This window comes from Schistocerca americana, chromosome 10, assembly GCF_021461395.2.
Source record: "Schistocerca americana isolate TAMUIC-IGC-003095 chromosome 10, iqSchAmer2.1, whole genome shotgun sequence".
Lineage (NCBI taxonomy): Eukaryota > Metazoa > Arthropoda > Insecta > Orthoptera > Acrididae > Schistocerca > Schistocerca americana.
Window position 1 is genome coordinate 186801548 of NC_060128.1, and position 23361 is coordinate 186824908.

Genomic DNA, 23361 nt, shown 5'->3' on the forward strand with positions numbered 1-23361 from the left:
AGTCATCTAAGTTAGCATAGCTTCGAGGCAGCCGACACGGTAGCTCAGCGTGCACGGTCAGAGAGCTGGTTGGCCTCTGTAATAAAAAAATAAAAAAAAAAAAAACTGAATGGAAGGACCAACAAACAAACTTGGACGGATGTCATGTAACGTCCGCAACGACCAAACACAACGATCAACAACGGAAAAAAAGGGCAGCGGTTGTGCAACGGGGGAAAAAAAACCATGACGGAAATGCGAGGGTCGCGAGTTCGAATCATAGAGTGGAAACTTTTTTTAAGTTTCAAATTTTTACCTTAATTACATTGTAAATAAACCGAGATATTACTCAGTACACTGTATTTATTAATATTTTCATAAAATGCGTAAAAAGAAAAGGCAGAGACAAATATGGGATTGCAAATAAATTTCGAGGAAGGAATTATAAGGGGTACACGAGAACTTTGTGTATAAAATTAGATACTTCCGTTATTTCACAATTGATGATCTACACGTGCTGTGGTAATATTCATCATAAAACTACGGAAAGTAGTAATTTTCTCGAAATCTGGCATACATTATAAACATCACACATTTTTTGCAATTATATGATTGTTTGAAAGTTTCTAGACAAAAACTAACTTGGTTTACATTCATAAAAGGCCCCCTCTCATCACATACTTTCGTACAAAGCAACGCGTAACGCATCATTTCGCCTACTAATCGAGAGAATAGCGAAGGATGTACAACAGAATGTATACTGATGTATTCTTCTTGGGATATGACTTTTTTTTTCTATCTCGACGAGATGTGCTCTGAACCTTTTTGATGAAAACATTTATCTGACTATCATTTTAATATTGCATGATGGTGATCCGTCTTCAGGTTGAAAAATCTCTTCGTGTAACTGTGGATTTGTTTTTCCAACCCACGCTGACACGAAAGCTTGACACGTACATAGATGTGATTCATTTACTGTAAATTATCGATCTGTCAACATGTATTTGGAAAAACCACATACATTACGTACATTTTTCAATATTCATGGCATTATGCTTCTGAATAGGAGATAAGACATCTCCTGAAGCAATACGAAGCATCTGTCTATGACAAATTAATTTGTTGTTAAAAATATCCGTGCAGTTGACAACTACATTTTATCCCGGAATAAATTCAACAGTTGCTGAGGAAATAACAGCTACGAATGAAATAATTTTCTATGAGACTTAGCAGTGTCGTAGATTCAGCTAAAGTGAACATTATAGTTACTTCATTAAATGGTAACTAGCTTCAGTGGTACTGATTTTCTGAAATCATCAACCATCAGTAGGATCCTTTTCCATTATCATTATTACAACCTAACGTCGCTTTAACAAGAAAAATATTCTTTCATTTGAAAGAAAAGTACACTTGCCACTTAAGACGTAAAGTTAACTGATTGAAAAACGAGGATTAATAATGATAACTAAAATGAATGTGGCATTGTAACATATTTAATTGTATTCTATGATAATCAGATAATGTAATAAGAAATTGACTTCTAATTACGGACAGGGTGCAATTAACTTTAGCATTTAAGAAAAGTGATTATATTTTATGTGTTCCATTTAGGTTTTATGTAATCATAGCTTTCACGATTTCCGCGTTGTTTATTGTTCTTGATCCGATTTGTAAACTACGAGGGTGATTTGATAAGTCTGGTAAATATCCATGAAAGAATGGAACATTTTTGTTTCAACGTCATGGTTGGTAAGCTTGGTTATTCCAAGGATATTATAGCATTTTAACGATGTACAGTGTACAGTTCATTGTTGACTGCCTTCTGAATTGGACAGTGTGTCCACTGCGATTGAAAATGGAGAAAACAGATTTTCGAACTGTTATCAGCCATTTACACTTGACTCGTTGGAGTCCCGCACAAATCGAAACAGAACTGGATGAAGTTCACGCGGACCCTGCACCATTCACGTTTGGATTAATGAATTTAAACGAGATCGGACAAGCAGTCAAGTCGAAGCACACTTCGGCCATCCAATAGATATCCCCAGAACGGAAATCATTGACAAAATCCGTGATATGCTAATGCAAGACCGCCGAACAAAAATTCGTGAGATTGCTCAGACCGTAGGCATCTCAGTTGAGCGAGTGCATAATATCCAGCACGGAAAATTCACCATGAAGAAACAGTGCGAGGAATGTGCCGCAATTGCTCACAGTTGGCCGGAAGCGCATCCGGGACCACATTTCAACATAATGTCTGAAGATGTTTAATCCATTCCGCAAGACTATTGCACCCGTTTGTGACTGTCGATGATACCTGGAACTATCAGTTCGCAGCAGAGTCAAAACAGCAGTCAAGCAATGGACAAAGGCTAGTGGAAATGCACAAAAGACGGCAAAGACCATTTTGTCAGCTAATAGGTGATGGTCACTTTTTTGGGATTCCCACGGAGTACCCCTCATAGATTAGTTGGGAAAAGGCAGAACCAAAACTGTACCTTATTATGCTTCGTTGATGGATCGTTCGAAACTCTGTTGCCTGAAAAAAATACCATGGTTCGCACACAAAAAAGTGCTCTCACCTCACACAACAGCGATAACAATGGTTGCTCACCCACTCTATTCACGAGAGTTAGCCCCTGTTCCCTAATTTGAAACTCTGGCTGCTGCGAAGAAATTTTCATCAAATGAAGAAGTGATGGTTAAAGTCAACGAGTACTTTGTAGTGTTTGACAGAGACTATTTTTCCGACGCAATGAAAACGCTGAAGGATGTCTGGACCAAGTGTAAATCCCTCACTGGATACTATACCGATAAGTAAGGTGAGATGTTTACAGAAACATTTGTTCTTGCTTTTTTACCAAACTTACCAAACCACTCTCGTATACTGAGCAGTAACCGATACAAAATATATTTAAAATTTTGTTTTTGCGGAGGTCCACAGCCTCAACGTGTTTTGATAATTAAAGTATACTCGAAGGTTAAAATGTGCGCTTGAAAATGACCCTCGGTTGAAATTGGCAAATTGCACGGATAATGAAAGGAATACAGCCTACTTGGACCATGTTTTCATTCTGAAAACTAAATGTATTATAGAACATTACTTAGTCGTAAGTATTGCTTCACAAAACTGACAGATAACATTTGAGTGAGTGACGCCATGCGATGCATACCGCGTTACGTTCTTCTACTGGCTAACCAGCATTGCTTTCCGCTGAGTCTATAGTGTTTATTTCAGTAACTATGAACTCGCATTCATGTCATTAAACCTGACTTTAGCGTTTAGTGAGATTGTACGTGGCAGTATTTGAGGAGTGTGACAGTGAACGCATATTGATGTCTTGGCCACCAGATTCGCCATATTTACGGGAATTACGTCCGGTGGGCGTAGACATTTGGTAACAAATACCTCAAAAAAATCTACCAAGGATTCCTCGCACTCAAACCCTGAAGAATGGCTGATGTGTTACGTTCCAAAGGTAGATCAATACGCTATCAAAATGACGTTGCCACAGCACCTCTGATTAAGCACTTATTTGTATTCTTCTTGCACTGTCCAATGCGCCAGAATATATGAAGGGCTTATTTCAATAGTGGTACAAGTCCATTATCTCCACTTCTCTGCCTATAATGCTTCTGCAATTAATGATCCAAACAAACAGAAAGAAAAGTTCATCTTTAGCAAGAAGCCATTTGCTTGAATATTTCTGGTATCTCATCTGCAGATTTTTCAGCACTCATTTAACTTTAGGACTCTGTATCTCAAAATGAACAAAAATGGACTTGTACCACTATTGAAATACGCTCTTCGTAAAGTGGACGACCAGATAACAAACTACTTTACTACAAACAACCTACTAGACGAATACCAATCAGATTTACGTAAACATCGCAGCACAAGATCTGCCTTAATGAAGGTAACAGATGACCTGAAGTTTTCCATGGATGCAAAAGTGGCGACTAGCCTGTGGTTCTTAGATTTAAGCAACGCCTTTGACACTGTCGACTTCGACATTAAATTTCTCGCAAAGTGCCACGAAACGGTTTCGCTGATACCTGTCGTCTCGCCAGCGATGCGTCGTGGCGTACCAGGTGTCCCACAGGGTTCGGTTTTAGGTCCAGTACTATTTTCATTGTATGTCAGTGATGTGTCATCAGTTTCATCCTACTGGAAATAGCACACGCATGCTGATGACCTCCAGTTGAATCTACAGGGGATAGGGAAAATAATGTGAAACCTGTAATGACTTGGGAGTGGTTTATTAATAAGGAGTTAAACCCCCATTAGCCCGTAATACAGCTGTGATTCTTCTTGGAATACTGGCATATAGTGATTATATAATCTCTAGTGGAATGTTATGCCACTCTCCGATCAAAACCTCTTCTAACTCCTGTAGTGGCGAGGGAGGCGCAAATCTGCTCCAGAGTCTGCGCTCCAATACCGTCCACAAGGGTTTGATGATGTGCAAGTACAGGGACTGTGCTGGCCAGGGAAGCCGCTGCAGTTCAGATGCATGCTCCTCATACCACGATTGCACTGTCCTTGTTGTGTGAATGGGTCCGTTATAGTCGTGAAATATGGCATCATTGTTGGGAACAACATTTGAATAATGGGGTACACCTTACCACCTATAATATGCACATAATCGTTGGATGTAACACGGCCTTTGAGAGTAATGATGGGACCAGCATAATACCGTGATACAGTTGTCCACACCATCAAATTTCCACCTCCACGTTTAACCGTTGGCATCAACCAATCAGGACTGTAGGCTTCTTTTGGCGTTCTCCAGACGTAAACACGCCCCATGTCAGACAATGTGGCGTGTTTCCACTGATCAGCCGTCCAGGATTTATGCTCCTGACACCATGTTTTACCCGTCTTTGCGTTGGTTGTCGACACTAATGGTTTTGGTATAGCAGCTCGTCCATGAATATTCGCTTTATAAAGTTTTCGGCGGACCGTGTCGATATATACAGGGTCTCGAAGGTGGCTGTGGAACTCTGCAGTCACATTAGCCACCGTAGTTTTGTGTTGTTTTCACACAAATCGTGTTAGCGTACGACGATTTCTGCCATTTAGTTACGATTTGCGCCAACTATTACGTTTACACGATGATGTCTTTCCATGTTTTGTATGAGCCGTCATGACTGTTGAAACAGTTGCTCTTGAAACATTCGGTAGGTTGGCTGCCTTGGTTACTAATGCCCCAGCTAATCGGGCCCCCACAGTCTGCCCTCTCTGGAACTCTGTTAGGTCTTTCATCGGACGCCTACCTCGGTCTCTGAATACGAAGTTTGCACTACTCGTAAACAACCTGCACTGATGCCTGGTCGATACTGAACTCGCACAGTCCACCGCGTCACATGCCTTACCTGCATTGTTGAAAGTCAAACGCAGCCATCCCATTACTACCACTGTTCACATTATTTTGCCTATCCACTGTGAGTTCAGAACCAATGCACTTGAAAACAGGTATCGAGAATTTCAACAGCTATCTGCACGCACTATCCAAATGGGAACGGAATACAGGGATAAAACTGAACCCATCCAAAACCCAAGCGGTACTGACTGGTCATTCTAGGCTCACCAGCCCAAAATATCGGGAGTCCCTTCTTTCTGACGCTAAATGGGCAAATATCAACTTGTTTCCTAAGAGTGATAATACACTACTGGCCATTAAAATTGCTACACCACGAAGATGACGTGCTACAGACGCGAAATTTAACCGACAGGAAGAATATGCTGTGATATGTAAATGATTAGCTTTTCAGAGCATTCATACGAGGTTGGCGCCGGTGGCGACACCTACAACGTGCTGACATGAGGAAAGTTTCCAACCGATTTCTCATACACAAACAGCAGTTGACCGGCTTTGCCTGAAGAAACGTTGTTGTGATGCCTCGTGTAAGGAGGAGAAATGCGTACCATCACGTTTCCGACTTTGATAAATGTCGGATTGTAGCCTATCGAGATTGTGGTTTATCGTATCGCATTGATGCTCGCGTTGGTCGAGATCCAATGACTGTTGGCAGAATATGGAATCGGTGGGTTCAGGAGGGTAATACGGAACGCCGTGCTGGATCCCAACGGCCTCGTATCACTAACAGTCGAGATGACAGGTATCTTATCCGCGTGGCTGTAACGGATCGTGCAGCCACGTCTCGATTCCTGAGTCATCAGATGGGAACGTTTGCAAGACAACAACCATGTGGACGAACAGTTCGACGATGTTTGCAGCAGCATGGACTATCAGATCGGAGACCATGACTGCGGTTACCCTTGACGCTGCATCACTGACAGGAACGCCTGCGATGGTGTACTCAATGTCGAACCTGGATGCACGAATGGCAAAACGTCACTTTTTTCGGATGAATCCAGGTTCTGTTTACAGCATCATGATGGTCGCAGCCGTGTTTGGCGACATCGCGGTGAACGCATATTGGAAGCGTGTTTCGTCATCGCCGTACTGGCGTATCACCCGGCGTGATGGTATGGGGTGCCATTGGTTACACGTCTCGGTCAACTCTTGTTCGCATTGACGGCACCGATCATAAACATTATTTTAAAGTCAACATCTCTGTTTCTTAACACGTACTAGTTGTACAGGATCGAATGGGGCATCGTTGGAAAGGTATTTTAACCGGCTTCTCACATTGCATACCGATTTTGCGCTAAAACCCACTGTATGTGGAAAATTATAACAATCGAGACTTTTAACTGTCACAGACAGAAGTGCGTCACGGATTCCCAGCTTCATACGTAATTTTACTGAGCTAACTTATTGCCGGCCGGTGTGAACGAGCGGTTCTAGGCGCTACAGTCTGGAACCGCGCGACCGCTACGGTCGAAGGTTCGAATCCTGCCTCAGGCATGAATGTCTGTGATGTCCTTAGGTTAGTTAGGTTTAAGTAGTTCTAAGTTTTAGGGGACTGATGACCTCAGATGTTAAGTCCCATAGTGCTGAGAGGCATTTGAACCATTTGAGCTAACTTCTTAATCACGAATAAGAGACTGCCTTTTCGTATTAGCTTATTACAGATATCATTTATTTGTTTTAAAGTAATTATTAAGTGAATAATTTGTATACAGCATTGTCACACATAATAACCGTGAACAATGGGGTAGTCCATTATCTCCACCAGTCGTACAAGTTGACTTTTCTAAACGAATATACTTTCTTAAACGAGAAACATTCGGCATTATCGCCTTGAATTGTGATTTACCTATCGCTACTACGGATTAACGCGCCTACTGTAGTTGAAAATGTTTGTCGAGTTAAACTTATAGGTTATGCGACCCTACTGACAGTCCCTAATCTCTGCCTGTCTAACAAGCCACGACAAACATTCCGAATGCAAAACACATTTTTGGACACAGTTTGAGATACAAATATATATTCGTATCTGCTTCTATAGCGCACTCACGTATTGCTTCTACAGCCTAAAGTACGACGAACAATCAAAATCTCAAAACACAGATAAGGTTTTAAGAATGAAATTTTCACTCTACAGCGGAGTGTGCGCTGATATGAAACTTCCTGGCAGATTAAAACTGTGTGCCGGACCGAGTCTCGAACTCGGGACCTTTGCCTTTCGCGGGCAAGTGCTCTACCGACTGAGCTACCCAAGCACGACTCACGCCCCGTCCTCACAGCTTTACTTCTGCCAGTACCTCGTCTCCTATCTGCCAAACTTCACAGAAGCTCTCGTGCGAACCTTGCAGAACTAGCACTCCTGGAAGAAAGGATATTGCGGAGACATGGCTTAGCCACAGCCTGGGGGATGTTTCTAGAATGATAAGGTTGTTGCAGCCTTCTTGATATACCAGGTAAAAAGCAAACACTACATTCTTTCGCAGGGACAAACTGTTAAAACAACAGGACTATATTTCGCAAATTCTATCTTTACTCACGGGGAATTGTACATAGCCTTTTCAAAGGTAACCCTTAAAGAAAATGAAAAACAAATAGTAAACAAAGATGACATTCTTAAGTCAAATATCGAATGCTGTTCAAAATTATGTGCATGGAAATCTATATACAAGCAAGTTCGATAAATTCATGATTATTACACTGAAGAGCCAAAGAAACTATTACATCTCCCTAATACCCTGTAGGAACCCCGCGAGAACGCAGAAGTGCCGCAACACGACGTGGCATGGACTCGACTACTGTCTGACGTAGTGCTGGAGGGAACTGACATCACAAATCCTGCAGGGCCGTCCATAAATCCGTAAGAGTACGAAGGGGTGGAGATCTCTTGTGAACAGCACGTTGCAAGGCGTCCCAGATATGCTCAGTAAGGTCCATGGTCGGAGAGTTTGGTGCCCAACGGAAGTGCATTAAGGGTCCCATAGCACTCCAACTGCACACGCCCCATACCATTACAGAGCGTCCACCAGCTTGAACAGTCCCCTGCTGACATGCAGGGTACATGGATTCATGAGGTTGTCTCCATACCCGTACATGTCCATCCGCTCGACACAAGACTCTTCCGACCAGGCAACATGTTTCCAGTCATTAACAGTCCAATGTCGGTGTTGACGGGCCCAGGCGAGGCGTAAAGCTTGGAGTCGTGCAGTCATCAAGGGCACACGAGTGGGCCTCCGGCTCCGAAAGCCCATATCGATGATGTTTCGTTTAATGGTTCGCACACTGACACTTATTGATGGCTCAGCACTGAAATCTGCAGCAAATTGTGGAAGGGTTGCACTTCTGTCACGTTGAACGATTCTCTTCAGTCGTCGTCGGTCCCATTCTTGCATGGTCTTTTCTGGCCGTAGCGATGTTGCAGATGTGATGTTTTATCGGATTCCTGATATTCGAGGTACACTCGTGAAATGGTCGTACGGGAAAATCCCCACTTCATCGCTACCTCGGAGATGGTTTGTCCCATCGCCGACTATAACACGACGTTCAGACTCACTTAAATCTCGATAACCTGCCATTGTAGCAGCAGTAACCGATCTAACATCTCTATCTACATTACTCTGTGGTTTATTAATTTTTCAAATTTATAATGACTTTTTGATCACCCGGTATTTAGTTAGTCTCTGCAGTAATGACATGTTCACTTTGTTATTGTATTTTTGTCCGTTTTCGGCGATGGATTAACTCGACTACACCGAAAATGACTTAGTTCCGCATACAGTGCATAGGTCGCCATTTCTGCTTACTCTCAGTTTTTTTTTTTTTTTTTTTTTTTTTTTTTTTTGCGCACGCTGAACTTGACTTTTTGATGGTAAAAGTTCTAGTATCTGTGTGATTCACTTACGATCTTCGTGTTCTGGTGTTCTGTTGTGTGAATTTGTTACATTCGTGTTTTAAAACCTGTAGCTCTTCTAGTAACACTGCAATAATTTTGCTTGAACAACATCCCTCGTTTAGTTTTCGATCTATATCATCTCAACTGCATTTGTTGCAGATCCATACTTCACGTTTCGGATACGCATTAACATTATAGTTTTAAATATCGCGCACGTTATACCTTTAATTGCAAGTTTCTTGCAGTAGCGGGGATCCGAGCTTAATTTACACTCGATTCGTCATAGAACGATGTAGACGCCTCACATGTGTAATTCTCATCTTTCAGCTATTTCTCTATGCCAGTGATGACTCCATATGGGAGTCCGTGCGATGGTCGGTCAAATGACGGTATGTTTGTACGATTATCCTGTATGAACGGTTTCTTAAACGCGAAATTTAAAACTCCGACTTCCCTTTTGCTGTCTTCTATTGCCACACCAGACTGGTCGACGAGTGACTGGGTAGATGCCTTAGAACCGCCAAGCGGTATTGCGTAGGACCGGACTTTTCTTGGGTTCTTGAGCAGATCTTTTGCTAAGGTATGACGATAGTAGTTGTATGCTTCGCGTATCGGTCTTTATGTAGACAGTCGAATCTCTTAAGCATTGCCTATCACCATCCGCGCGCTCTCTTTTGAACGGAGAGTGCAACAGCCTTTCCTTCCTAAGCGTTTTTCAAATTTAGTTGTTAAATCACGTTGCGTCTTTTCGTCTTTAATCCATACTTCTTCAGAGCACGATTTACAATCGTTGCCGACCGCAGAGCCGTATTCTGCATGTTTACGTATCTCTGTATTTCAAAACGCATGCATATGCCAGTTTCTTTGGCGCTTCAATGTATTTCACTTCGTTCGGTTCATTTTTCTCTTCGTTTCCGTAAGTACCCTTACTCCAACAACCGCACTTACTCCAGATATTGTCATTACTGAAAAATATAAAAGTGCGAAAGTTTTGCACAGGTCCGGTGGTATGTGTTATTCTGACTGACAGTTTCCTCGCGATTAGCGGCAGACTGCCCTTGAGCCGGTGATTGTAGGCTTAGCGAGAAGTGGGGGATTAAGTGTGGATTATGGAGGCTTTTTTTCCAAAGTGTTGTTTCAACACAGGAATCAGTGGAGAGCTGACACCGGGATTTACGACGCTCGAGTGACATGCGACGGGCGCGTGTGTGAAGTCCAGATAGCAGTCTACACACAGATAATTCCCCAATGGCCAATGTGTCACAGCTTCATCATTACTTGAAGATACAGAAAATGCTTAGTAAACCTTTTGCGTCACTCTCGGCGTTTTCTCAGTCGTTACTTTGACCACTCCAAATCGCCGCGCGCAGTGGCAGCACGGTTTGAGGCGCCATGTCACGGATTGAGCGGCCCCTCTTGCTCCTTATATACGTAAATGACCTTGTGGATCACATCGGAAGTTCACTGAGGCCATCTGCGGATGATGCTGTGGTATATCGACGGGTTGTAACAATGGAAAATTGTACTAAAATGCAGGAGGATCTGCAGCGAATTGACGCATGGTGCAGGGAATGGCAATTGAATCTCAATGTAGACAAGTGTAATGTGCTGCGAATACATAGAAAGAAAGATCCCATATCATTTAGCTACAATATAGCAGGTCAGCAACTGGAAGCAGTTAATTCCATAAATTATCTGGGAGTACGCATTAGGAGCGATTTAAAATGGAATGATCACATAAAGTTGATCGCCGGTAAAGCAGATGCCAGACTGAGATTCATTGGAAGAATCCTAAGGAAATGCAATCCGAAAACAAAGGAAGTTCGTTACAGTACGCTTGTTCGCCCGCTGCTTGAATACTGCTCAGCAGTGTGGGATCCGTACCAGATAGGGTTGATAGAAGAGATAGAGAAGATCCAACGGAGAGCAGCGCGCTTCGTTACAGGATCATTTAGTAATCGCGAAAGCGTTACGGAGATGATAGATAAACTCCAGTGGAAGACTGCAGGAGAGACGCTCAGTAGCTCGGTACGGGCTTTTGTTGAAGTTTCGAGAACATGCCTTCACCTAAGAGTCAAGCAATATATTGCTCCCCCCCTACGTATATCTCGCGAAGAGACCATGAGGATAAAATCAGAGAGATTAGAGCCCACACAGATGCATACCGACAATCCTTCTTTCCACGAACAATACGAGACTGGAATGGAAGGGAGAACTGATAGAGGTACTCAAGGTACCCTCCGCCACACACCGTCAGGTGGCTTGCGGAGTGTGGATGTAGATACCCCCTCTCGCATGGGTGTGTGTGTATGTGTCTGTGTGTGTGTGTGTGTGTGTGTGTGTGTTGTTTTCAGCTGTTAAGTAGTGTGTAAGTCTAGGGACCGATGACTTCAGCAGTTTGGTCCTTTAGGCATTCACACACATTTGAACATTTTTGAACCACTCCAAATCGCTACCTCCACTTTCACCTGCGTCTGAAGTGGTGAACAGTAAAACACGACTTGCGTACGCTGTTCAGTCGATCAGGATGGCATGAAGCGTTGTTTTGAGCGTAGACCGCGTCAGCATTCTCACTCTGTGACAAGACTAGTTGCCAGTCACGACCTCTACGCGTAATGAAGTTACATCAGAGCGACTTCATCCCAACATTCAAACGCTGTCGTGAAGAACAAAAAGTCACCACATTGTCAGTGAATGCAGGATTCGAGCCTATCACGGTGCTGAAGAGGACTTCCTGCTAGTAACTCCAGATGCAGTGCGCTGGATTGAAGGAGTGGATATTCAGTTGTAAAGACAAACTTAAATTTCTTGTGTGTCAATATGTACATATGTACACGTAATTTAATTTTATGATATGTCTGTATTAGCCATAGGCTAAATAGCCGGCCGGAGTGGCCGTGCGGTTCTAGGCGCTACAGTCTGGAACCGAGCGACCGCTACGGTCGCAGGTTCGAACCCTGTCTTGGGCATGGATGTGTGTGATGTCATTAGGTTAGTTAAGTTTAATTAGTTCTAAGTTCTAGGCGACTTATGACATCAGAAATTAAGTCGCATGGTGCTCAGAGCCATTTGAACCATACGCAAAATAAATAAATTCCTAATCTAATTCTCTCAGCATCGCCTGAAGTAATTCGACTATATTCCATTATGCGTATTGTGATTTTGTTGAAGTTCACCTTATATCTTCCTTCCAAAGCACTAACCATTCCGTTCAACTGCTGTCCCAAGTCCTTTGCTGTCTCTGACAAAATTACAACGACATCGACAAACCTCAAAGTATTTATTTCTTCTCCCTTGACGTTAATTCCTACTCCATAGGCTACAACCCTGTCTCACTCTGATCATACAATGTAAGCTTTCACAGCCAGTATTGTCTTCACTTAAAACTTCCGGGCTGATAGGCCGTGGTCGAAGTATAAACTGTCTCCCGACGTTTCGTCTCCGACTGCGGGAGACATCATCGGAGGTAAAGCGGCGAACTGCCGCTTTACCTCCGAGGATGTCTCCCGCAGTCGGAGACGAAACGTCAGGAGGCCACGGCCTATCAGCCCGGAAGTTTTAAGTGAAGCCTGTCTCACTCTGTTCTCAAACACTGCTTCCCTTTCATGCCCCTCGCCTCTTATACCTCACGTCTGGTTTGTACAGATGTTAAACACCCTTTTGCGCCCTGTATTTAACTCTGCTACCATCAGAAACTCAAAGAGAGAATTCCAGTCTACATTGCCGAACTATTACGCCCATTTTTTAAGCGGAACTACTCTCATACAGAAAAGTGAAGCTCACAGAAGACATGGTCGGATATCAATGTTACTTCGTACCCGAAAGCACCGTCGGCTGTCACGCAAATGACTTAGAGCTGCAATCCTCTGTGATTGGTAGAAGGCTCCCCTTCCCCCACACCCATTCCAGAGAGAATTACTATTGTTCGTGTTCAGTGTTGTTACCAGGCCTGGGAGAAGTGTGAACAGCGTCAGATGTTGAGTGTTCACTGTGAACAACATGGAGATGCCAAGTATCCGTGTGAGACAGCGTTATCAGCAGCTGACAAGAGACTGAAATGGGCCACAGTCTCCATCTGACCGGCTGGTCGAATCTTGTAATATCCAGATTTACTGTGCATTCAGATCTGACAGAGGCCGCATCTTGGACAACACAGGCAGACGTAGCTCCGGTTGACTACGTCTACCCACCATAATGTAGGATCGCCGTAGTGCGCACAAACCACATCGCAACCCCTTCACATCTCCGGCTGCCATCCGAGAACAAGTAGAGGACTTCCTGCAGCACACTGTGTGAACCCGCAACATTGTTTGCATGCCAGCAGCAGCCCATGCGTAGGCTGCCGTGAACACCACAACGGAGACGGCTGCGGCGTCAGATATCGCGTTTCCGATAGCACATGTAAAGCAGGGAACTACAGTGTGGATGAGCACTTCTGCTAGAGACCTAATTGATCTTTTAGTTGGTCTCGTCAACGCAAACAACAATGTCGTAAAGAAAAGGCATCGCAACACCAAGAAGGAGTTGCTCGACATAAACGAAAGTTGGTGGGCGTGTTTATACATCAGAAACATGATGTCCTGTTTCACGCCACTCCCATAAGAGTGGCGCCACTACAAGGACGCAACTCAGGTTTGCATTAAATACACGCTGTAACGGACGTGAGCGTTAGTTACCTTTGAGACTGGATGCGTTGAGGTGATGTTCGTCAAGAATGTATTTAAGGTGTAAGTAGGCTATTTAGGTTTTTATGTTGGTAACGCCACGTAGTGTTCTGTATGAAAATCACTGACTGTGCTGTGAGCAATCAGTGGCTGGTTGGCATTGTTGGAATATTCGCTATTGTAGTGTTGGGCAGCTGGATGTGAACAGTGCATAGCGTAGCGCAGTTGGAGGTGAGCTGCCAGCAGTGGTGGATGTGGGGAGGGAGATGGTAGAGTTTTGAAAGCAGAAGATCTGCCGGCCGGTGTGGCCGTGCGGTTCTAGGCGCTTCAGTCTGGAACCGCGTGACCGCTACGGTCGCAGGTTCGAATCCTGCCTCGGGCATGGATGTGTGTGATGTCCTCAGGTTAGTTAGGTTTAAGTAGTTCTAAGTTCTACGGGACTGATGACCACAGATGTTAAGTCACATAGTTTTCAGAGCCATTTGAACCATTTTTGAGCAGACGATCTGGACGCGTGTCCGTCAGAAAAAGGAAATTTGTAAGACTTGATGCCATGAACTGATATATATATATATATATATATATATATATATATATATATATATATATATATATATATATATATATAGGGTGATCAAAAAGTCAGTATAAATTTGAAAACTTAATAAACCGCGGAATAATGTAGACAGAGAGGTAAAAATTGACACACATGCTTGGAATGACATGGGGTTTTATTAGAACCAAAAAACACCCCATATTGCTAGACGCGTAAACGATCTCTTGCGGGCGTCGTTTGGTGATGATCGTGTGCTCAGCCGCCACTTTCGTCATGCTTGGCCTCCCAGGTCCCCAGACCTCAGTCCATGCGATTATTGAGCATTTCTTGTAAAGAACATCATCTTTGGTTTGTCTTACTTTGTTATGCTAATTATTGCTATTCTGATCAGATGACGTGCCATCTGTTGGACATTTTTTGAACGTTTGTATTTTTTTGGTTCTAATAAAACCCCATGTCATTCCAAGCATGTGTGTACTTCTCTATCTACATTATTCCGCGATTTATTCAGTTTTCACATTTATACTGACTTTTTGATCATCTGGTATATATGTCTCTCGAATACTATTAAGGTAAATACATTGTTTGTTCTCCATCAAAATCTTTCATTTGCTAACTATACCTATCAGTAGTTAGTGCCTTCAGTAGTTAGAATCTTTTATTTAGCTGGCAGTAGTGGCGCTCGCTGCATTGCAGTAGTTCGAGTAACGAAGATTTTTGTGAGGTAAGTGATTCATGAGAGGTATAGGTTTTTTTCTTTTCTTTTTTTTTAAATCGTCTGCACCCTAAACTCTGCCATCTCTCTCCCCACATCCACCACTGCTGGCGGCTCACCTCCAACTGCACAACGCTACGCGCTGTTCACATCCAACTGCTCAACACTACAATAGCGAATATTCCAACAATGCAAACCAACCAGAGATTGCACACAGCACAGTCAGCGATTTTCATACAGAGCGCTACGTGCCGTTATCAACATAAAAACCTAAACAGCCTACTTACAAAGGCGACAAAGACGCCGTTACCAACACCTCAGTGCGTTTGAACGAGGTCGTGTAAAAGGGCTGCGAGAAGCTTGATGCATGCAAGCATGCAGACGTGCATTCATTGCAGTATTGCAGAACGACTTGCCAAGAATGTAGCACTGTAGACGATTGGTGATTCCTGGCAAGGGTGGTGACCAGAATATACGGTCCCAAGAACACCGCGCTCAGGACTGTCACGTGACACTACCGGCGGTGAAGACCACCGTGTTTGGCGTACAGCTCTGAGGCAGCGTACTGCGTTTGCAGCGGCAATCTGAGCAGCAGTTGCCAGCCACAGTTACACAACAAACCGTTACAGATCGGCTACTTCAAGGACAGCGCCGAGCCAGACAGCCTGTAGCGTGCACTGCACTGACCGCAAACCACCGCCATTTGTGACTTGAGTGGTGTCAAGCGAGAGCTCGTTGGAAGGCAGGGTGGGGATCCGTTGTGTTTTCTGATGAAAGTACATTTCACCTCGGTGTCAGTGATGGCTGTGTCTTGGATAGTATGAGGCCAATTGATGCCCTGCAACCAACCTGTCTGCGTGCTAGACACACTGGACTTATACCCGGACTTACAGTCAGGGGTATGATTCTGTATGTCAGTGGGAGCACTCTCGCAGTTATACCACGCGCCCTGACTGCAGAATTATACGTCAGTCTTGTGATTCGACCTGTCGTGCTGCCATTCGTGAACGGCACTCCAGGGGGCGTTTTCCAGCAGGATAACGCTCGCCCACATACCGCTATTGTAACCCCACAAGTCTACAGACTGTCGACGTGTTGCCCTCGCGTGCTCGCTCGCCAGATCTGTCTCCACTCGAGCACATATGGGGCATCATTGGACGTCAACTCCAGCGTCATCCACAAACAGCATTAACTGTCCCTGTACTGACCGACCAAGTGCAACAGGCTCGGAATTCTGCAATTCCGCCCCACGAACTGACATCCGGCACCTGCATAACACAATGTACACTACTGGCCATTGAAATTTCTACACCACGAGGATGACGTGCTACAGACGCGAAATTTAACCGACAGGAAGAAGATCCTGTGATATGCAAATGATTAGCTTTTCAGAGCATTCACACAAGGATGGCGCCGGTGGCGACACCTACAACGTGCTGACACGAGGAAAGTTTCCAACCGATTTCTCATACACAGCAGTTGTCCGGCGTTGCCTGGTGAAATGTTGTTGTGATGCCTCGTGTAAGGAGGAGAAATAGCTACCATCACGTTTCCGACATTGATAAAGGTCGGATTGTAGACTATCGCGATTGCTGTTTATCGTGTCGCGACATTTGTGCTCGCGTTGGTCGAGATCCAATGACTTAGCAGAATACGGAATCTGTGGGTTCAGGAGGGTAATACGGAACGCCGTACTGCATCCCAACGGCCTCGTATCACTAGCAGTCGAGATGAGAGGCATCTTATCCACATGGCTGTAACGGATCGTGCAGCCACGTCTCGATCCCTGAGTCAACAGATGGGGACGTCTGCAACACAACAACCATGTGCACGAACAGTTCGACGACGTTTGCAGCAGCATGAACTATCAGCTCGGAGACCATGGCGGCCGTTACCCTTGACGCTGCATCACAGACAGGAGCGCCTGCGATGGTGTACTCGACGACGAACCTGGGAGCACGAATGGCAAAACGTCATTTTTACGAACGAATCCAGGTTCTTTATCAGTAAACTCTTCCGGGCTAAGTTGCCGTGGTCGATCTGTAGAACTTCTTCTCCCTGACGTTTCGTTCTCAACTGCGGAGAACATCTTCCGAGGTGAGTCGACTCACCTCGGAAGATGTTCTCCGCAGTTGAGAACGAAACGTCAGGGAGAAGAAGTTCTACAGATCGACCACGGCAACTTAGCCCGGAAGAGTTTACTGATAAAGACGCCGGCCGTGAAAGCCTACATGGAATGAATCCAGGTTCTGTTTACAGCATCATGATGGTCGCATCCGTGTTTGGCGACATTGCGAGTAACGCACATTGGAAGCGTGTATTCGTCATCGCCATACTGGCGTATCACCCGGCGTGATTGTATGGGGTGCCATTACTTACACGCCTCGGTCACCTCTTGTTCGTATTGATGTCACTTTGAACAGTGGACGTTTCATTTCAGATGTGTTACGACCCGTGGCTCTACCCTTCATTCGATCCCTTCGAAACCCTACATTTCAGCAGGATAATGCACTACCGCATGTTGCAGGTCCTGTACGGGCCTTTCTGGATACAGAAAATGTTCGACTGCTGCCCTGGCCAGTACATTCTCCAGATCTCTCAACAACTGAAAACGTGTGGTCAATGGTGGCCGAGCAACTGGCTCGTCACAATACGCCAGTCACTACTCTTGATGAACTGTGGTATCGTGTTGAAGCTGCAAGGGCAGCTGTACCTGTACACACCATCCAACCTCTATTTGACTGAATGCCCAGGCGTACCAATGCCGTTATTACGGCCAGAGGTGGTTGTTCTGGGTACTGATTTCTCAGGATCTATGCACTCAAATTGCTTGAAAATGTAATCACATGTCAGTTCTAGTATAATATATTTGTCCAATGAATACTCGTTTATCATCTGCATTCTTCTTGGTGTAGCAATTTTAATGGCCAGTAGTGTACATTACCGTGTGATCTTACGATGTTTTTCACTTAAATATGTTACCTAGACAAACGTATTCGCGAAATTTTATTATTCTACATTAATTATTTTTGGTATTGCGATTGTTTCTGTCAGTACATTTACTAATCAGGTCAGACCGTAAAGGAACCAGGATGGCTTCGGAATATCGAGAGCCCTGAATCACTTCTCTTCTTCCATACTTGTGCACTGGAACTAGGAACGAAGGCTTTTTATTTTGTTCAGATCTACGAGTATTGTTTCTAGGTTGTTCTTATTCGTGAGGAAATGTAGACAGTTGTTTGCTTTCACCCTGTCTCCATAATCCACGTAATTGACCAGCCAGAAAGAAGGAAAATGCAAGATAGTACTGTTCAAATTCCGCGTGTTTCTCGTTAGACTAGTCCACTACAGTGCTGACGCCAAGGCAAACTTGAACGCGTGCGAGAAAACCGAATCTCTTCACAGCGGGACGTAGAGTAACGAATCACCAAATGTAGATACCCGCTGACGGGCAAACAATTGTTGCACGTGTCTTTCCGTCTGCGATGGGGAGACTGCTGAACCGGCGTAGGGAAGGCGCTTATGGATAAAACAACCGGTTTTTCTGTTATACTGGTTGTTTAAGTTTCCAGTTTTACCTGACTCTTAAAAACCGCTCAAAATAACCGGTTTCGGGAATAACCCGTTTCCGAACATATCAATTACCTGCGTCGACCAATGATCCATTCTTTCACTGCGGATGCACACCAAGCGCAGATCTCTTACGGGACTCCAAACCAGCAGGCTGGGAATTTCGGTCGCCTGCAAAGCGTGCTCGGATGACCGAGGCAGTTACGGCAACCACTCTTGCTAAGCGGCAGGTTCGATAGAAGGCGGAAAAGGTGGAAATCTGATAGTCCAAGATCAGGTGAATAAGGTGGGTACGGAATGACTTCCCAAACCAAATCCTATATCACGTTTTTTGTCAGTTTAGCAGAATGCGGGCGGGCGTTATCGTGTACTAGTGTTAATTCACGCAGTCTTCCTGGTAGCTATTCTTGGATTGCGTCTGTAACACGTCTCAGTTGTTGACAACAAATATCAGCAGTGACGGTTACATCCCGCAGCAGCAATTCGCAGTACACCAAATCATCGCTGTTCTACCAGATGCATAACATTGTCTTTTGTGGATAGGAGTTGTTCTCTGTACGGGGAGTTGCTGCTTTATTAGGATTCAATCATTTCTTGTTTTCCTTATGTGAGCATGAACACACCATCTCTCGTCACCAGTAACAATATAAGATAGAAATGGTCGGTGTCGTTCACGAGCCAATTAATGACGAGCGAGCAGATATGCACATATGACCACCCACCGATATTTGTGAATTTGGCTTAGAGCATGCCGTACCCACACACCCGACTTTGGAAGCTTCCCTATTGCATGCAAATGTCGCACGATGGTGGAATGATCACAGATCATTACATTTGCCAGTTCTCAAGTACAATGGTATGGATCATAGTGGATTAATGCGTTTAAACGATCTTCACAAACCCTGAAGGTCTTCCTGAACGTGCAGACTCACTAATGTCAAAACAACCCTTCTTAAAACAAGAAAACAATTTTCTAGTCGCTCTCTGTCCAATGGCATTATCCCTACGCGAGGCGCAGATGTTTCTGGCTGCGTCCCCAGCTGTCACTCCTCTACTGAACTCAAACAGAAGAATACGTCGGAAGTTTTCCGACTTCTCCACTTGGCACTCCATTTTTTAGCGTCCACAGCTCCACTCACTATCTCCGAATGACAAAATGACAATATGTAACTCACATAGTAACAGTGAACTACACATCAAAAATTAGAACGGATAAAGAAGCCCTTACAACCGGAATACCAAAATGCAAAACAAGGACGCTACGAAATTGTGCACCAACCTAATACACTAGTGGCAATTAAAATTGGTACACCAAGAAGAAGTGCAGATGATAAACGGGTATTCATTGGACAAATATATTATACTAGAACTGACGTGTGATTACATTTTCACGCAATTTGGGTGCATAGACCTTAGAAATCAGTACCCAGAACAACCACCTCTGGCCGTAATAACGGCCTTGATACGCCTGGGCATTGAGTCAAACAGAGCCTGGATGGCGTGTACAGGTACAACTGCACATGCAGCTTCAACACGATACCACAGTTCATCAAGAGTAGTGACTGGCGTATTGTGACGAGCCAGTTGCTCGGCCACAATTCACCAGACGTTTTCAATTGGTGAGACATTTGGAGAATGTGCTGGCCAGAGCAGCAGTCGAACATTTTCTGTATCCAGAAAGACCCGTACAGGACCTGCAACATGCGGTCGTGCATTATCCTGCTGAAATGTAAGGTTTCGCAAGGATTGAATGAAGGGTAGAGCCACGGGTCGTAACACATCTGAAATGTTACGTCCACTGTTCAAAGTGCCGCCAGTGCGAACAAGAGGCGAGCGAGACGCGTAACCAATGGCACCCCATACCAACGCACCGGGTGATACGCCAGTATGGCGATGACGAATACACGCTTCCAATGTGCGTTCACCGCGATGTCGCCGAACACGGATGCGACCTTCATGATGCTGTAAACAGAACCTGGACTCATCCGAAAAAATGAGGTTTTGCCATTCGTGCACCCAGGTTCGTCGTTGAGTACACCATCGCAGGCGCTCCTGTCTGTGATCCAGCGTCAAGGGTAACCGCAGCCATGGTCTCCGAGCTGATAGTCCATGCTGCTGCAAACGTCGTCGAACTGTTCGTGCAGATGGTTCTTGTCTTGCAAACGTACCCATCTGTTGACTCAGGGATCGAGGCGTGGCTGTACGATCCGTTACAGCCATGCGGATAAGATGTCTGTCATCTCGACTGCTAGTGATACGAGGCCGTTGGGATCCAGCACGGCGTTCCGTATTACCCTCCTGAACCCACCGATTCCATATTCTGCTAACAGTCATTGGATCTCGACCAACGCGAGCAGTATTGTCGCGATACGATGAACCGCAGTCGCGACAGGCTTCAATCCGACGTTTATCAAAGTCGGAAACGTGATGGTACGCATTTCTCCTCCTTACACGAATCATCACAACAGCATTTCACCAGGCAACGCCGGTCAACTGCAGTTTGTGTATGAGAAATCGGTTGGAAACTTTCCTCATGTCAGCACTTTGTAGGTGTCGCCACCGGCGCCAACCTTGTGCGAATGCTCTGAAACGCTGATCATTTGGATATCATCTTTCTGTCGGTTAAATTTCGCGTCTGTAGCACGTCATTTTTATGGTGTAGCAATTTTAATGGCCAGTAGTGTATGTTACCTGACTCCTCCTGAAGAGTGCTGTCCCGAAATTTCAATAGTAAAGTTATTGAAATTTTTGAAAACATAGTCAGCGATCTTCAAATTTGTTAAAATTAAAATTTAAAACACTCTTGATCGCAATGTTGTTAAAATATTTTCTACTGGAGTGAGTGACCGGTTTCGACTGTGTGAAAGAGAGTCATCTTCAGACTCCAGTGCGGTGGATGAACTCTGCTAGATGAGTTCCGTCGACCGTCGACGCTCGTGTAACTGCTCATCTAGCTGTGTCCATCCATCGCTCTGGAGTCTGAAGATGACTCTTTCATACGGACGAAACCGGTCACTCACTCCAGTAAAAAATATTTTAACAACATTGCGATCAAGACTGTTTTAAATTTTAATTTCAATACTAAATCTCTCCGTGATGCACAACGCCTCTCTTGTAACGTCTGCCAGTGGTGTTTGTTCAGCACGTCCGATCGCTCTCCCGCGAGTTAAACGATCCCGTGACGAAACGCGCCGTTCTTCGTTGGATCTTCTCTATCTCCTCTGCCAGTCCTACATGATAGGGATCCTAGATAGGTGAATAATACTCAAGAATCGGGCGAACAAGCGCCTTATAGGCTACTTCTTTCGTAGGTGAGTTACATTTACTTAAGATTCTTCCGATGAATCTGAGTCTGGTGTCTGCTTTTCCCACTATCTGTTTCATATGGTCATTCCACTTAAGGTCGCTCTGGATAGTTACGCCTAGATATTTTACGGCAGACGCTGTCTCCAGCTGTTAGTCATCAATAGTGTAGCTGTACAGTAGTGGATTTATTTTCCTATGTATGCGCAATATGTAACATTTAATTACGTTCAGGGTCAACTACCATAGCCTGCACCACTCATCAGTTCTCTGCAGGTCGTTCTGCAAATTCTTACTGTCTTCTAGCGTTGCTACTTTGGTATAGACAACTGCATCATCTGCAAATAGCCTTAAAGAGCATCCGACTCTTTCTAGTAGATCATTCATATACACAGATCAAAAAAAGGTTTTCATCATCCCTGTTCCCAGAACTCCCGAAGATAGACGTTGACTGCGGATATTGCATCACAGACACAGTCCCTGTGACTGTTCAGAGATGTCACTAACCACGACCAAAGACCTAAACAACCATGCATGAGCAGCGCCTATTAGACGGAGGGCGTCAGACATCCGACCAGTTCCAGTCATTCCACCAGGAAGGAGGTACACGGCTCGTGTTGTCTGTAGTTCAACCATGCCTATACGGTCAATACTGCGGTTCGATCGCGTCCGCATTGTTACTTTTTGCCAGGAAGGGCTCTCAACAGGGGAATTGCCCAGCTGTCTCTGAGTAAACCAAAGCGATGTTGTTCGGACATGGAGGAGATACAGAGAGACAGGAACTGTCACTGACATGCCTCGCTCAGGCCGCCCAAGGGCTACAACAGCATTTGATGACAAGCTACCTACGGATTATGGCTCGGAGGAACCCTGACAGCAACGCCACCATGTTGAACAATGCTTTTCGTGCAGCCACAGGAGGTCGTGTTACGACTCAAACTGTGCGCAATAGGCTGCATGATGCGCAACTTCACTCCCGACGTCCATGGCGAGGTCCATCTTTGCCACTACGACACCATGCAGCGCGGTACAGATAGGCCCAACATCATGCCCAATGGACCGCTCAGGTTTGGCATCACGTTCTCTTCACCGATGAGTGTCGCATACGCCTTGAACCACACGATCGTCGGAGACGTGTTTGGAGGCAACCCGGTCAGGCTGAACGCCTTAGACACACCGTCCAGCGAGTACAGCAAGGTGGAGGTTCCATGCTGTTTTTGGGTAGCATTATGTGGAGCCGATGTACGCCGTAACGGCTGTTCGATAAGTGAATGCCATCCTCCGACCGGCCGGCCGCTGTGGCCGAG